Source organism: Prenolepis imparis, unplaced genomic scaffold (assembly GCF_030444845.1).
Source record: "Prenolepis imparis isolate NDT839.2.m4 unplaced genomic scaffold, iyPreImpa1.0 SCAF_1, whole genome shotgun sequence".
Lineage (NCBI taxonomy): Eukaryota > Metazoa > Arthropoda > Insecta > Hymenoptera > Formicidae > Prenolepis > Prenolepis imparis.
In genome coordinates, this window is record NW_028141159.1 from 20,892,555 (window position 1) to 20,910,807 (window position 18,253).

An 18,253-nucleotide genomic window follows, 5' to 3' on the forward strand; every position below is an offset into this window, starting at 1 on the left:
CTTTAATTCACGCTCGCGTCGCGCCGAGAACCGTAGATGTAACCGAGACAAACGAAAAGACCACGGCGGATTTTATTCCATTCGGAGCAAGCGAGTGCGTAATAATGTCTTTATGTAAACGTGCGAGGAGAAACCAAAGTGGTCCCTGTCTCCCTCTCTCTGCTACGAGGTAATGAAACAACGCGGCCTCGTGAAAAACTTTTCCGCCGCCAGTAACTCTCACTCTTTTCCAACATTAAGCGCGATAGGAAAACTGAATCGAAATGTCTCACGGTCCTCTTTGACCGCGGCGGAAAGAAGCATCGCGAAACGGACCGGAAGAGGGAGAAGGGGTCGAACTTGTTTCGAATGCTCGAATTCATGAGAGTTTACGTCGGCCTGCGCGAATGGCCGTTCTGGTTACAAGTTAAAGGGGGTTTGGGAGAATCTACTTAAACCGTGAAATATTTTAAACGCGCGCTTGGAGTTCCCGTGAATGTCATAACTCGTCCCCTCCTCACCCTTGTTCTTCTTCTCCCTCTGCGTAGTTACTCGACGTGTCGAAAAATTGCTTTTTTAAGTAGAGAAATGCAAGGGATTTTTTAGAAGCAGAAGAGCATTTAAATTCCACGGAGAATTCAGTGCGTCCTAAATCACATTTTAGTCCTGCACATTAGTTCGCAATTCGCGCTTCTTACAGAGAGAGTTGTTGCATATTTTAATAGGTTGCAATTTATCACGTCGTCCGCTTATAAGTCATTATCAATCATCACTTGTTAATATAATATATATCAATTTATCATATCGATACCCTTTATCGTAAAATTTATTTTTGTAAACTTGCCTATCTATTCTGTAGTATTGAAATTGCAGCAGCAACGTGACAGACACTTATCCGTAGCATTACGCTACGCCGATAGATTTCTGGAGATTTATCATGCCGCGCGAGACGCTTCGTCTCGACGACCGTGCGATTCGTAAGGAACAAACTTTTTTGATGAAGCGTCGAGCCTCATTTTTCAGCGGCGCGCAGAAGAAAATTCGCGTAGCTATCCTCGAGACGCCATCCGGGACGGGAAGTGTTATGCGAGGCGCGAGGTTACCTGCGCGATTTTCGCAGGTAGGGCGCGCACATAAGAGCACTTTGTGTACTCCAAGGTGCCTGAAAAGTTTTCCCATTTCCGTGGTGCGGTACTACTATCGCGCTCGAGCACTGCACCGCTGCCGGGAATATGCCGAGCCATTGCTCGCAAGCACGCCTATCGGACGAGTGGTTTAGCTCTTGGCCCGGATTGCCTCGGCCTTTCGAGGAGAATTCATACAGCAGATTCTGAGAGGGGGCTCGAATCGGATCGCGAAGGCGAGAAAGAGATACGAGGGTAGAAAGGAGGAGGCCGGGGGAGGTAAAGGTAAAGGTAAAGGGAGAACGAATAGAACAGAGATCAAAGAGTAGTATCATGCGGATGTGTCGTCGAATTCTCCGAGTTTCTCCTGGTATTTCGTCGTAATAGGATGTGGTTATAATGATATTTCGTTCAATTTGCAACGCTGATGTCGGAATACGGGTCTACCATATCTCGTACAAAATTCATTGCACGTATAAAAAAAAATTATAATAAGTTAAATTGCATTTCTGAGTGCGTACGAAAAATGAATTTGTCACAAAAATTTTTCAGTCCGAGAATAATATATAGAGAGGAAGGGGAACCGGGTGTGTAACGTCGCTTCAGTTTATATTTCTCGCGAAATTGCATTCAGCTGGGCATGGAAGACAGTAATGTAGTTAGTGTAAATTTCATAAAGTGCGTCCGAAGAGTGCACGGTAAACTCCGCGGCGACTTATATCGAATTTTCCTGTCTTAACGGCAACCTGTCTCATCACATAACATAGCTCGCTTTCTTTATGTCGAGCACGGATCTTAAGTATAAATTCTGCAGATATATAGATCTTCCTTCTTAAGTTATTTTTGCAGCTGCTACAGAGCTACACATAGTTACTAACATTTGTATATTTTATAGTATATTTTGTATTTATATCGTTCTCTGATATAAAGCTGGAGACATGTAATTATGTTTATGATATACAAAATAGCGACAATATCTGCCTTAGAAGCAAAAACGACCGTAAAATCAATTTCGCTGATAATAAAAAAGAATAGAAAATGATACGAATTCGTGTTTGTGATTTTACTATGCATCATTACTTTTAACGAATTATTGGATACACAAATATATATAAAATTTTATTGTGTACACGCATAAATCTGTTATAATAACGAAACCCGCATCTTGGACCCGCACATTGGAATTAATTAATGAATTCTACCATGATAATAAACCGCGCATTAATAAAATGATGCATTTGTACTGCCAGCGTTTTGCACACGGATAATTTTAACAATATTAGCTGCAATATAATTATCACTTTATCATGCATAGTTGCTATATAACTTTATACGAACTTCCATTACATGCAAATCGATAAAAATCGTCCATTTGTGATCTGCCGAATGTATTTATTATTTAAAAAAAAACTAAAAGATATAATTAATGTACTTAATCTTTCTTTTCCATTTTGCAAATAAAATTATTTTGCTATGAATGCGATTTATTAAATTTGATACCGACTGACTTTTTCTTTTTTTATATAACATTCGTTGAAAATATTTTTCGATCGTTACATCAATACTGCGTTTAACCAAAAAATGCTGTAAAAAGTAATTGAATTAACGGCAATTATTCGATTGTCTGGAAAATATCGCATCTCTATGACACTCCTCTAGCTCGTATACACAAATCCAAACGGATTCATATGAGCTGAACATGTCGAACGACAAAGATTAGTATTATATTTTGTAATCCTCTTAGTTCTGTCGAGCATATATATGTATATTTATGTATTTTTGCGTAAAGTTTAAACTCAACACGCCCTGCGCCATCGGACTCTTTTTTTTCGACGCTGTAGATATTTCATGCGGCCTCTATAACGCTATGAATTTTTAAAACGATATTTCGTCGAGCCACGACGGTCGTACAAATACAATGATATTGCGCGAAGCTTGACGCGTTTGAACAATTTCGGCCGGATAGCAGAGAAGTTTCGGCAATCGTCGAGAGCATAGAGCGTTTAATCGCGAGATATCAATGCCGGGCAAATTGGCCGATAAATTATTGCTGCTGTATCGCTGATCCGCGTCCGCGTTCTATGCGTGCAACCGCACATTTCTCGATTTTTTTTTGTTTCGCCGCTCAACTTTATCCCAGAGGCAGCGTGAAGCCTGAAACGGAAAACGGTGTTTGCTCCTATTTTTGTATTCCCGTAGTTGTACTAAGCGCAAGATACGCAAAATGAAATCTGCTCAACGAAGTACAATGGAATGCGATAAGGCACGCTCTTTAGCGTTTTCGTTAACAACCCGAGAGATTAATAACGCGAGAATATATCACATTATTATCGTAATATTGATCTATTTTTAACGACCTACTGTGTAATTTAATTTTTAACGCGACTTGTAAAGGAAAAATATGCTAACGCATTTAACGTTCTTTCATTTGAATAAAATATAAGATGCATAAAGAAGATTCATCAATTTCTCGATCTTCTGTTTAATATTTTTTTTTCTTTTGTGACACTTTCCTTAATTTATATTTGAGTTTCGTCAGAAGCAATTTTTTTGTAACAGTGATATTATTTTGATGGCAGGTATATTGGATCCTTTGTAAGAAAAAAATGTTAATACTTTGTTGTAATTATGTCCATGTTTATTATCACGCTTAAAGTGAGGATGAATATATAATTCTTACGTGATAATAGTAGATTCAAAATAAAAATAATTACAAATTGATATAATTTTACACAAGCTTTTCTGTAATACCAGAATAAACAGTATAAATAATAAATAAATATTGCTCTTTTATATATTTTGCGAAATCTCAATTTCTTTTGACGTTATACAATATTATACAATACCTGTCAAATATTAAAAAGGCAATTAAATAATCAATAAATATATGATTTATTGAATGGACATTTTTTCTGTTTTTATATTGGTTTTTTTGTGATTTTCTCGTTAATCGAGATAAATACATATTTGCGAGGAGCAGCCAATCGAAGTAGTGCACTCACGAAAAGCGCTTAAATTCAATAATATAACATCTGGTTAATGTTTCATTAACCAAAGGTGCAACGCCTCTCATGCATCAACAACGACATCGGTGCCGTTTTGAGTTTACCATACATTATCATCGTTGCGTATTATCCTTATATTTTTAGCTTCGATGCTGACGACCTATTATAAACGCCAGCAAAAAAGATCGACGACGAAAGAAGAATTATTATGCAATATCAAGTATATCTTCCATAATCATAATTACAAAATTACAAGCATTAGCATCAATTTTCATGCCAGCTTTATGTGCCAGCTTACGATGATAAACATTATAATTACAACAAAGTATTAAAATTTTTTTCTCATAAGGGATCCAATCTGCTCGTCAGAATAATATCACAATATTACAAGAAAATTTGCTTCCGGAGCTCAAAATATAAATTAAGGAAAGTGCCGTGAAAGAAAAAAAAATAATAAAGATAGAATTATCTATAAAATATTTTTCAAGTGGTCATTTTTTTGCTGCTGCACATCTATTCTGACGGTAAATAACCTCGGAAGCTTTTTCGTGTTTTTTATATATTTTTTCAGAGAACACGTACAGGATCAATTTCGCGGCAGATGTACGAGATCTCGTGACCCGCCATCCGAGCACTATATTTAATTTTGCTTGGAATTTGTCTGCCACTGACGCCTGTTTGAATAGCTTTCTGCGGTTCGCATTTGCGCTTTTAGTTTTACTACTGGAGCCGGCGGATCCTCCATGCAGAGAGTCAACGATAACAACCCCGGTCTCGCAATAATCGCGAAAAGCTGCACGCTCCTGTGAATATCCCGAGCTCCGGCGAAATCCGTTCGACTATCTCTCGTAACGAGTAGGTTAGGTCGATACCTGAGTTTCACGATAATCACCCCGAAAATCCAGCAGCCGAAACGAAACTCACGTGCCTCGCGACGACGCGCTCATACGATGGATTGTCACGAAATTGGCGACGCGAAGCGCGCGATCATTTTGGCGAATTACAACGATTGCAGCAGCGCAACGTCACTTTGACGAAATATTGCATATTAATATACGACGGCGCTATTCGTTATTCTCCAAAATAGAAAGAAACAAAGTTATATCATAACAAAATATTGTTATTAAAATATAATTACATTAGTTAAATACATATTTTTGAACTTCTAACTTTGTATGTAATATTAAATATTACTTTGTCCTTTTCTAAAAAAGATATGTAAAGTCGATACTCGCATATATCGAAGTTTATTGTTGTCGCTTTTCTGTGAAGCTCATTGGCTCTCAAGATTCATGTTGTGCGTTATATTTGTAGCATCGAGAGGCTGTCATCGCGAGGGATAGTAGTTTGACAGTTTGTTCAAAATAAAATAAAATAAAATAATGCCATTAATTTTAAATAATATATTATAATACTTTAAACCCGATTAATATGTTTGACAGTTATCAGCTGATTTCTGTCAAAAAATATTAATCACGGATAAAGTATTATAACATATTATTTAAAACATATTCTTTATTTTATTTTGAACAAACTGTTAAACTACTAATCCTCGTGATGACAGCCTCGATGCTACAAATATAACGCACAATGCGAATCGAAACAGTCAATCAGCATCCCGGAAAAGATGCAACAATACTTGCGAGAATCGACTTACAATTAATATGTCTTTTTTAGAAAGGGATGTTATAATATTTTTTGTCAAAAAATATTAATCGCGAATAAGATATTATATAACATATTATTTAAAATGTTACTATTTTAATATTTTCAACATATTATATAGGTACACCTCCATATTACCACTATAGAAATATTATAAAATCAACAATTTCTCACTCACCGATACGTGCAATAGCTGAGTTGTAGTACAGCACACATTGATCTGAAAACAAAATATTCAAATTATGTTATGTGTGTGTCGATTATCTCATAAACAATGCAATTTAGAACAAATGTTTTTATTTCGCATACCTCAAAGTTGCTCCGCTGTCGCTTGACGCCTCCCCGGGTCCCCTCCTCCTCTCTTGGTCCTTCATAGCACTCACGATACTCGCCAAAATACGAATAATTATGATCGCCCGACACTTTACACGGCACTCCCGACGCGCGATACTTTACACGGCACTCCCGACATGACGCGTGAATCGCACTGTGTATCGCAATGTGTGTGATACCTGTAACAAATAAAATACATACATATATTAGAATAATCTTATTATTTCGCATTATAACATACACAATATAAATATGTAAACTAGAATTAACGATAAATATATCCACGGATCGCAACACATTCGCGCGCGCGACAACAGATTAAGTTGAGTTATGTTGGCAAAAGATTTTGCATCCAATTTTTCGCGAAATATACGTTTCGAACAATTACGCCTACATATTAACGTTGAAATTATGATATGCGATTGATAAATATACAATACAAAGGTTAGAAATCGTTTCTAATGATTATGCTTAGATAAACGGATATCGGAAGAAGGATATAAATTGCTCCGAGCAGTTTCTCTTTTACATCTCGTAGAGATCGGAAAATGCATCTCGATACGATTAATATCTCTGGTCCGATCTCGTTAGTAATTCTTTTTTCCTTTTTCGGGCGACAAATTGCACTTTCCCACATACATATAGCGCGGCGTTACACAAAATTTCCTTATTCATATAATATTTTTCATTTCAATCTGTAACATTGTATGTATATATAGTTTCGTCGGTTGTCGAGTGGCACCTGTGACGTGCCGACCGCCCTCGTGAATATTAATTGAATTTCTACGGGTGACAGCTGACTGATCGATATGTACGGCCGGTCGACCACCGCGGTTCTGTACGCTCTCGTTAAGCCGCGATGAAAGTTGATAGGATAAATGCGAGCTTGACAAATAAGAGGTGACCGGCACGCGGCTCCAAAAAATAGACTTTTACTAGAGTACTTACCCAGTTTCACGATTACCAGTCGCAATATTGTCCTTTGCACGCCTTATTTTTCTTCCGCTTAATCGAAAATATCCACAAAAATTGCGCTATGTCAAACATACACAGAGGAGAACGAGGGTCTTTCGGAATGCGAGTAAATTTCTCGTCCAGCTCATTCAGTTCGCGAAGGGATATGAATCAGGTTACACGGGACACCCGCACCAGTGTGATGGTGACATCGCGGGGACGATTCGCGTTACGTTGCCGTGACGGCGACACTAACCCTCTCTCTCTCAAGGTTCCCGACCACGCGACTCGAGCTTACGACGCGCAATTGCTTTGCGCATTCGAAAGCACACCGGGACCGCGCATCAGCGGAAGCTGAGATTTTGCCGCTCGATGCCCTGCGGATGGAAATCGGTCATTCGTCCCGAACATCATGTCGGACACATTCGACTTGTCGTACCTTCTCCATCTTTAATTTTCAGCAAGAAGTATCAATGCGATTTGCTCATTTTAATCGCGAGTGATGCTCTTTTACATAATTTTTATTATAATATATAATCTGAAACGTATTATAAAATTTAATTGAATATGTAAAAAGTTTTTTCGTAGCGAATTTCGCTAAATATCTGTCAATTGTTACTCTTTTCTGCTGGGTGAATACAATCTACGAGCGTTAAGATACAGGATTTACGATGCGAGAGATTTACGTTGGAAAACTTACATTCTTCACGCCTAGACTCTCTCCCGCCAGCTTTTGTTCATACAGTTCAATGTATTGATTTATCGAAGAATTTGACCTGCAGCACTCGCAGCCTTCTTTGGAAAAACTGGTGGAAATTAAGTCGAGCAGTTACAAAAAAATTGATCCTCCGATTCTTCTTGTACTCTCGTATCTTTTTAATCTCGTAAATTAAATTGGTTCAGTCTCGGAAAACGGGATTCCTTCTTTTCGAAAGCGATGTGTATATGATGCGCGTGTATGACACTCTTGCGATATAGAATGTTGCCGGATACACTAGTAGCCCGCTTCTCGCGTATTAGAGTTCTTCAAAGAAGAGGGCTCTGCCGGAGGGTTTACACAGGATTTTCAGGGATTCGAACGTCGAGCTGTCAGTGCGGCGGAAAAGTTAGCCGACGTGCACCGTCGTTTGGCTTCCGTTTCTCGCGACGGGGATTTCTCAAATGTAAATTTAAAGTCGCGTCTACAGACGGCGCGCAAATTTCACCGCTTCCGGTAGCGTGTGACACTTAGCCGTCACATTATACATGCATATTACATCTCGAACGAGAAACTTTTTAAGTTTTCCCGCATTAATTATGCGGCGTTACTTTAATCACCGTCTGTCCATCAATTACGTAGCAATGTAAAGTTTCACCAAGATTTCTTCAGATTAAAATTTTCGCACTCTTTTCTTCTGCCTAAAACTATATTTTATTAGCCTGTTCATAATCTTTGCATAGATTTAAATTATTCTCAATTTAGTACTCTCTTTCGGTTTTGTCTTTTTCTTAAAAAAAGTCTAATAATTTATAATAATTTCTATATTTTATAATTTAATATATAATATGGAAATAATAATTATGCTTTATAACTTTTTTCACCTATCATTTAAATCTCTTTTGCTTTTGAAGATTCATCCAAGAAAGAAATCGTTTTAAAAAATTATCCCGCTAACAAATTTGACCGTCGAGTACTGTAGAGAGTAGAAAAGCAGAAAGGTAGAATGTGCATATCTGTAGTTTATCCAATGTTGTTTGATATGGATTCTAAACGCTTACAAGGTGGAGTTTTCATTTCATAAAGTGACGATATTGCTTACTCGTACAAACGTGTTCATACGAGTCTGTCGCGACACGAAGACACGCGTAAGCTCGGAGCCATAAACGTATGCATGAGCACGTAAAGCACACGTTTGCGCTCGTATCTACGTACGTATCCGTATCGTCGCGAGAAAAAGAAGTGGCAGGGGGTAGGTCTGTAATAAATGCGAACGCGGAAAGTGGTGAATAGCCGGAACTCTCCCCTTGCCAACCCCTAGCGCGCGCTCTTCCGCCTCCTCGTTGTCGTTTGCTTCATTATTTCCACGCTGAGTTTCTCCCAGGGTTTTCCTCTTCAGAGGATGAATGTTGAAGAGGACGTGGTGCTGTCCTGTCGTGTGCTCCTAGCTAACTCCGGAGCTAGTGACGGAGAGAAAAAGAGGGGAGGGAAAAGGGGGAAGAGGGATGCCGCCGACCTTTCAGATTCGCGAAGGTATATCCGCTTTAATGCGACGTCGGTCTTGGTCGATGGTTTCCCTCCCTTATTTCACCGGTTTTCCATCCAAATTGGCGGTTTTTGTTTTCGGCATGACTGACGCTCGCGCATTAGAGATTTTCGCGGCCTGATGTCTCGTAACGCTGACTAATTATAGCGAGGAACTAATCCGGCGACTGCTCCGTGGATGTATCGCGCTTGGGGGAGAAATAAGTTCACGTTGAGAGCGGCGACCCATTTACAAGCAAAAATTTTATCTTTAGTTTCTTCGTGTGTATATTTTTCTCCTCAGACGTTTTAAAATTTTTTCCCATCAGTTATATAGCTTTTGCAGTCAGACGTTAAAAAATCTCCTGTTCTTGAATCGGGATATTATATTTGCATAAGTAAATTAAATATCTGTTTATTTTATTTTATTTTGTCTTCGAATTGGAATATTTATGCATAAGTAAATTATATACATACATACGTATATATATATAATTGAAAATTAAGTAAAATCCGAATTTGTGAAATTAAGCAATTCATGTACTTTTATACATATTGAAGATATATAATTTTTCTCTTCCCTATTTCTCTCTGTTATTTTTACATTTAATTTTTATACTTTTGCCAATTTTTAAAATCGTTCTTTCAACAATATTTCGCCGTTGAAATTGCACGTGTTCGCCTGTCGCTGTTGGCCTTCAAAAAGTTTTCGCGAAACGAGCTCGCCAAGTTCTCGCAACACGCGAGAAGTCTCGATTAGAATTCCATCGAGCCCGCGATTATGTTTTTCCCCGACACAATGCAAGGCGGTACGCGCCCGTCGGTTTCTCCCTGCGACGGCACGATATACCTTGAAATAGAAATTTCTCTCGGGTTCAACTCTCCGGATTGCAGGCATCGGCCTCAGGTGGATGCACGCTACATCGATTATCGAGGCGGGTACACGTTACTTCTCCTCGCTCCACCGCGTCCGGTTAAGGTCGCCTTCCTATCGTCGAGACTAGCTGAGAGGAGGAAATCACCCTTATCCTTAAACTTCTCGGAGACTACGTAGATAGGTAGCTCGCATCCCCCGCGTTCCCTTCGTGTAGCCCTTTTGCCCTCTTCCCCTTTCCCAACCCCGTCTTTCATCGGTCCCGCAATCCCGTTAACCTTCGCTTTCGAGAACGCCAATTGTCTATCGGAATTTGATAATAGTTCGTCGCCGTGCAATGTAAAATTCATGAGGCGATCCTCGAGGTTGCAACAATCGAATATCGCCGCGGGTTACGCGCGCGCGAAGTTAGGGATTGTAACGGATTCCAGAGCGAGCGCATGACATTTTCGTCCCTAGCTAGAGGCATCCGGGCATCCGGGAATCGAATCGTGTGTACGGTGTAACCGGTATCGCCGTCATCTTTTCGTGTTTCCTTTTTTTCGCCCGCGAGGATACATGAAGCGTCGGTGCGTATGGCCTCCGATATTCGAGCGCAGCGAAACGGCATCAGCTTCCCGTTGAATTTCAATGCGCTCAACAGAGATTTCTCAGAATGAGTACTCGTGCTGAAAGTGACTAACCGAGAATTCGTAGATCCGGAAAAAAAAAATGTTTCTATGTGTGCTATATTAGAAAAAACGCCTGGTTTGAAATCAATTATTTCGCATAATAGTACGATAATATATAGAACCCTTACGAATAAAAGAAAGCGAATATTTACTTTATGAAAATAAGTAAGAATGTATAACATTGTTTTCCGCAGAATGCAAAAACTATTTGACATGAATGTAGAGTCTACAATATTTCTTAATGAATGACTGAATCAATGTTCTTCATTTATCATTAGTAACAGTTTGGCAAAGTGGACTTTCCGCGAAAGAACGCGCACATCGATTATACGCATATAATAAACGCGAAGTGTAAGACCAGTAAGTAGTAACTTGTTCGCACTTGCGGAGCAGCTCCTCGTCCTACGGTTAACTTTTTAATTCATAGCGAAGGAGGGTATCCGCTCGATCCCTCCCGATCGTTCCTTACCACGTAAACGTGAAGAAAAAGCCTCTCGACTGCACCAGTACCATTCACTGAACTACTTCCTGGAAACTGTTGGCGCTATCGTAAAAGAAGGATCGCGCGGCGATCGCGTGGCGAATACAATTTATGTACAACAAAAAGTACTCGCGCGCGCACAGGGGGATGACTGCTTAGAGCAAGGGGGTGAAGGGAATAGGAGAAAAAGACGATCGGAGAAAAATACGGGCGAAATTGCGCTCTGGTAGACACACCGGTCCGCTAAGTTGGAAATAGCGGGAATACCAATGTGCAAAGCAGCTTTAAGGCCTGGCCTTACGATCGTATCGCGCCTCCTCTCTTCAGAGTCGCGGAAGGGCCGCGGGAAAAGCGAATTCGAGACACGTAGCGGAGCCAGGCAATACTTCACCGCCGACGAAACGGAGGAATTCGGCCAGTTTGCGAGGCACTTCATGCGCGATTTCTTCTTCCTCTTCTTCTACTTCTATCCCGTACGCAGGACTATCCATCCTATCCTTCGAAATCCTATCATTACGCGGCTCGCTTGACGCCGAGAAACGTCTAGCTATTATACTCTGATGGCGTGTACTTGAGCCTTATCGATGTAACAAGTTTGCACCAGCTAGTTTACACCATCCGCGTATTTACGGGAGCGCGTTAATTGTTAATTGTGCTTCGACATAAAATATTTCACAGATAATGTAGAGCAATTTCCCCACGGTCTGTATTCTATATTTTCGCAAATTATGCAGTTTCAATTACGATCTCTTTAACATCAGACGTCAAATTTCCTGCGTATATTTCCTATCGTTTTATGTATATACGATTTTCTATAAATATTATAGCAATTCAAATTTTCATTGAAAATAAATTTGCAAGATATATAAAATACAGAGAGAGAAAGTTTATAAAAAAAATTTGATATATATTTTTTTTGTTTTACAATAATTGAATACGATTTTTCGATTTTTTTATTCAATAAAAAAATATTTTTTTTTAGAAAAGGAAGTAATTTGTTCATACGACACACTAGTAAAAAAATGTTGTGTTTCATATCTCTTCGCCAATGACTAATTTAAATAGAGACACTTTATGTGCCGAAGCCCATGTGTGTGTTGGCAGAGATCTATGCGCTCAATCGGATTTGTCATACGAAGGCATCAACCGGTACGGAATTTGGTTACACAACGTCAAGTTGATTAGCGCATAATGCAATCAACACCCTCATCGGAGCGTCATAATTCCCGATATAGGAACAGCCGAAATCGAGCCGGCAATTCGACCCCATGAACCAGCTTGATAACGCTTCATAATGCCACTAATTATCGCCAGGCTAGAGGCCATCGATCATATACAGTCTTACGCGATGAAAGCCGATGTCGCCTGTGAACTCTGTCTCACATGAAAATCATAGTAATACAAATGAGTCGATTTATCTACGGATGTATATACACATGTGTACATTAATCATGAATGATCAAATCCTGTTACACTTATAGATATGCGTTAACCGTATATTTAAAATAACCATCTAATTTTTTTCCTTGGAGAAATTACATCTTTTCCTGAGAATTTTAAGTTGCATATTAAAATGGAATAATTTAAAAAAGTTTAACAAGATGGAAACGATAATTGAGATTACGATCAGGTACACGGTGTCTCTGTAGAGAGAAATTTCTCTGAATAAATATACAAAATCTTTATACAACGCGCATCTGCAGTTTGCCTTAAATTTACTTACTCGCGAAAAATTTAACCGTATTTATTATTTCTTTCATTTGTAAATTTGCGATCTCGCGGAGCTGTATACAAGGTAGAATATTATTAGCCGGATCGTATATATGTATATAATATATCTTCGCAATGTTCCGCACGTGATCCGATAGATCCGAAAATCGCCCTTTCATATAGACGTAAATCATCCAAATGGTCTCGCGCGCACTTATCTCTCTCCCTAAAGGATATAGGTGCTCTTCCCGTAAGTCAGATCGTCGGTTACAGCCGATGCGCGGCCATTGTGTTGTCGATCGCATGAAACAAATATTTTTCTACAGACCTCTTCGAGAAGAGGGAATTCTTTCTCGAAAACGCGCGTCGTTTGACATTCGTAGGTACGCGACAATCCCTTTTTCGCCGTTTGCAAATACCGACGGATTTTACGGAAATCGTCGATCAGATTGAATTGCAAAGGGTACCGTCTTCTTTTCGTGGCACCAGCAGAGCCCTTCGCGCCTGACGACACGCGCTTTTACGCATACTTTTTACGCTCGCGCGATCGCTATCGTCGAGTTTTTGACTCTTCACTGATCCCGTGTTCGACAACAAAATTGGTCCCCGAAGGCTTTCTTGTGCCTTCCTCCATCCTCTCGCCTCTGGAGTCTCGAGTCGTCATTTGGAATTCAATCAGTCTGATATGTCTTTCCTATGAATAATATTGGCGGTGTGTATCGAAGTCGTGCAGATTGCACGATCGCGATTTAAATAATCGGACGAGAACGTCGTTGCAGTATCGAGAGCTGTTAATACTGCTCTATACTAGGCCGTCGATATGAAATTGATTTAAGCCGATCTCGTATCCAACGAGACCGATTTAATTCTTAACGAGCATTTTTGATGATGTACGTTTGTACGACAGCAAATAAGAATAAAATCTGCAAGTTTATATTTTTTGATATACATTGCAATTAATTATCTATATAAAAATATAAAAATCGCGAAAAATGCAAAACTTTTATACGTTTGAATAAATAGAAACGAAGAAAATATCCATAATTAGACAACAAAGTTGAAAACAAATTACGAGCTCTGTTCTTTACAATTTTTTCTCGTTCTCTTTCATATTTAAAAAATATATATTATTAGAAAAAATTAATTTACTTCTGTATATTATGTTGCCAACGAATTAACGGAGAGATAGCTTGTAATATTAATAATAACTACATTGTACTTTCAAACGTTAAACCTAATATTAATTCGCAAGAGTTGATAACAAGAACATGAATCAATATATTAATTATATTTACAAATGAAATTTCGCGCGCACGCGTTAATGTACCTCTTTAGAAACGTTACGACGTAACATAATAGCGAAGCCATATCAAAATTTACGAGAATTTAACTCTATGTGAATTTAGATTCGTGCCGCTTCATTTCTCAAATACGAGCAACGCAGAGCAATGACAGCCATTAATCAGCACAACGGCGGAAGGTCAATTATCCAAACGTCAATGATTATTAAGAATTTTAAATTAATAGGATCGTCCCGGAGTTAACGTTGCATATAATTGCTTTATGCGCTCGGTAATTAATACGCGCGATTGTAGAATGTCTGTGCCAGAACGTTAAAAGAGAAATTCCCATATAATTGCATATAGAGCGCTACGTTACATTATTATATTTAGAAACAAATTTAATAACATTTAGAATACATGATACATATATAGGAAATGGTTGAAATATGATTTACGAAAATATGCATTTATCTCTGAAAAAAGAAAATAATTAATTAACAGTCATTTTTACACACACACGTAGAATATAATTTTCTCTAAACTAATTAACGTTTCCCTCGAGATCGGTACGACTTTTTGATCCATTTTTCTCTAAAGATAATAATAATAGCGCGATGTATATATTCAGGGATAGCAACATCTGTGCCACGCACACATAATACCTAACATGTTGCGGAATGCACGCACCGGAAGGATTGTCAGGATTGTTCACGGTACAATAGATTGTACGTTATACCGTTAGCCGTTGTGTGTACGGGTTATGCTGCTATACATTACATTACACCCTGTGGGGGTCCGAAGCTTATATTCCCGTCGTGTTTCTCGACGGATCGTCAATCTTCTTCGAGTAGACGATAACTACCGTGTCTAATATCCCATCGTTCACGAGAGTGAAGACACTCTCTTATCCATTGCAACAGTAGCTAGTATATCGTCGTTATTCGCTCTCTCGAGTGACTCAAGTGCACAAGGGCGTATTCTAGGCGTCGCGGTTCGCGATATCTGACCGGTGCACACATACACGTGCACGCAGAGACGCATGACAATTAGGGTTGAGATTAATGGTACGCGTAGTTCTCCGAGCCCTGGCATACCTTGCGCCTCAGCTGTCTCCCCGTTGAGCTATCCCCGTCCACTTTTGTCTTTCGTGACGCATGATCGATTTTTCGGAGTGATATATATACGATAAAAGAGAGAGCGGCGGTTTACGATCTTCGATTGATTGCATCGTGAAATATTACTGCAAGCTACTTGTTTAAAGCGGAACGAGAGATTGGTATTCACAATACCGATGATAAAAGGTTTCATATATCGTGCTATCTCAGGTATACAAACTGTTTGCTTTATCGCCATGTCACTTTCTTTTATGTTCTAAACGCGCAGTGTAAGATAAAAGCTTCTCTTTTAATTGCAATGATGAAACAAAGCCTGATATCATAAATTTAACATCGCAAACCATTTTAAAACACATTCTGTAATCTAAGAATAATCAAAAAGATTAAAAAAGAAAAAATATATATATATCAATATTTTAATCATTGATATATATCTTAATATTTTAATTTTAATAATATAATTTTAATTATTAATAATAAAATTTATATCATGAATGTCAGTTATTTTAAATCTTATCTTACTATTCGCAAATAATTTTTAAGAAATATCTATTAGTGAAAAATTTTATCTTCGCGCACAAACTTTATTTCGAACTAAAATACGTACATCATAAATAATTTTGCATAAGTGAACAATTTTGATGAATATCTTATTTACTTTAAAAGTATAAACTGCGAGATAGAAACTAACTAGCACATCTCTTATTCTTCACAATATTTCCCGCAAGTTAATCAATTAAGTTATCTGAGAATAATATTGATGGAGAGCGAGAGAAAGAGAGAGAGTTTGTGCCGGTATGCAACATTTCCCAGCTGATGCATTCAACGCCGAATATTTTACACCACTTAGCTGAGTTAGTTTACGTTACAAATTATGAATACCTCGCTCTCGAGATAGCAGGGCGAGTTGTATCCGGCAAAGTGCGCTTCGAGATGGTAACTAAAAGTGTTCTCTCTGTGTTTCTTAGCTTTTAACTTTTCTTTTTCGCTCTGTCGCCCGATTTCACCGAGCACGCGCTCGGTGAAATGAGAGAGATCTCATTCATATCTGCTGCTTTAAATTTCTGAGTGAGCTTGCCAACCAAATAAGATTGTCTAAATCAAAGTGACTGAGAGAAGTCAACGCCTGCGGCAAACACGGTCCCCCTTTTCATCAGCCTCATAACCGATGAACCAGGAAAGACACGGAGTGGTTTCCCTCCTCTCGCGCTCGCTCCTAGCTAATTCACAAACGGCGCGTGAAAATGTAGCTGTGTTCTGTTTTATATTCCGTGTAATAGAAATAACGAGCCTCTCTTAAGTTTTCCTTCGTCTTAAATATTCAAGCTTAAATATTCACTGTGCAAAATTGCTCTATGAAATATTTTTTTATGCTTCACATATAGTAGTAGATAGACTACATTAATTCTGAAATTGTACGTAATGCGTATTCTCTCGTAAAATTCAGCATTTGCATAATAACATGATTCTCAGTATCGATCCTCCGGGATCTCCGAGGAACGCATTAGACGTTGTTTCTTGATTCACTTTAATGATACTGGCGATTCAAATGTGTCGTGCCACCTTTCTCATCGTCCATTCACGATCGTCGACGAAGCCGACTGCCACGATCGATGGCTTTAAGTCGAGAAAAACGAACCGAGCGGGACGATTACTTCAGGCATGCCTGTTGCGGAAGCGAGCCGCCGGTAACTGCCTCGAAACACGAGAAAACTGAAGGAAACTCGGTAGAACTGCGTGAGGAAAATCAACGATAGGCCAATGTTGTCGGACAGTGATAAAAGTACACGCGTGCGAGGCTATATTACTATATTGGATTGATTCATAAATAAGTTTCGTTTTACTTAACAAATTGAGTTTTTATATTTAAAATTATTTAGAGTAAATTCTGATCTATTATGTTTTCATTTTGACGGTAATTTGTTAATTTCTTTTTCGAAGAATTTTGGAAGTTTTGATGCAAAAGTTTTTTTTACAAATATTCATCGATTTTAGCATCATTATAAGAATTTTTAAAATGATTTTTGGAATGACCTAAAACAGATGGAAATCTTACGGAGCAAATATACTACTATACTACTATATTGGATTGATTCATAAATAAGTTCCGTTTTACTTAACAAATTGAGTTTTTATATTTAAAATTATTTAGAGTAAATTCTGATCTATTATGTTTTCATTTTGACGGTAATTTGTTAATTTCTTTTTCGAAGAATTTTGGAAGTTTTGATGCAAAAGTTTTTTTATAAATATTCATCGATCTTATCATCATTATAAACATTTTTAAAATGATTTTTGGAGTGACCTAAAACAGATGGAAATCTTATGGAGCAAAATTTGGAAAATATTATTTATAAATATTTATAAATCAACTCAATTGTTTTATTTAGGCAAATTATTTTAAATTATATGATACATATCAATATACTATATTTTATCAATATTTTGAGACTAAGTACGTTATGTCGCGACAGTACGATATCTAATTGCCACGCTATTAAGAGAACTTTAAGATACGCTGCAAGATAGAGCTTGTACTACAGAGCAACGAATGTAACATTGGAATTATGTCGAACTGTATTAAATCTTGCGTGCCGCTTTCTCATTAATTCGAAAGCTAGTTTTGGAGGAACGTTCGTCAAGAGGAACTCTCTCGAGTTCTTGTTAAAGAAACTTTACGGTTGCTATTCGCGATGAACAGCTCGGCATGGTGCTGCCAGTGCATCCGAAACTCGGAGTCATTTGTAACTTATGGGTTAAAAGAGGAAGCGGTCTCGGGACCGAAGTGTTTAGTTAGGTTGAAAAACAGACTTTTAGAGGAGTTTTTGGCACGTGTTT

The 18,253-nt window shown here is 38.3% G+C and overlaps 1 protein-coding gene across 3 annotated transcripts in view; it reads right to left on the minus strand.

Moving 5' to 3' along the window:
- LOC145935802 (uncharacterized) overlaps positions 1-7,294 on the minus strand; it is a 188,830-nt gene extending 181,536 nt beyond the window's left edge. For 2 of the 3 annotated variants that reach the window (XM_083037435.1, XM_083037426.1), the window contains exons 1-3: positions 7,055-7,294; positions 6,083-6,285; positions 5,952-5,993 (exon numbers count right to left, since the gene is read on the minus strand). The gene's annotated coding sequence lies outside the window, so the exon portion shown is untranslated. The remainder of the gene's footprint in view (positions 1-5,951; positions 5,994-6,082; positions 6,286-7,054) is intronic. The other variant, XM_083037444.1, reaches the window with a different exon arrangement.
- Between the last annotated feature and the right edge of the window lie 10,959 nt (positions 7,295-18,253).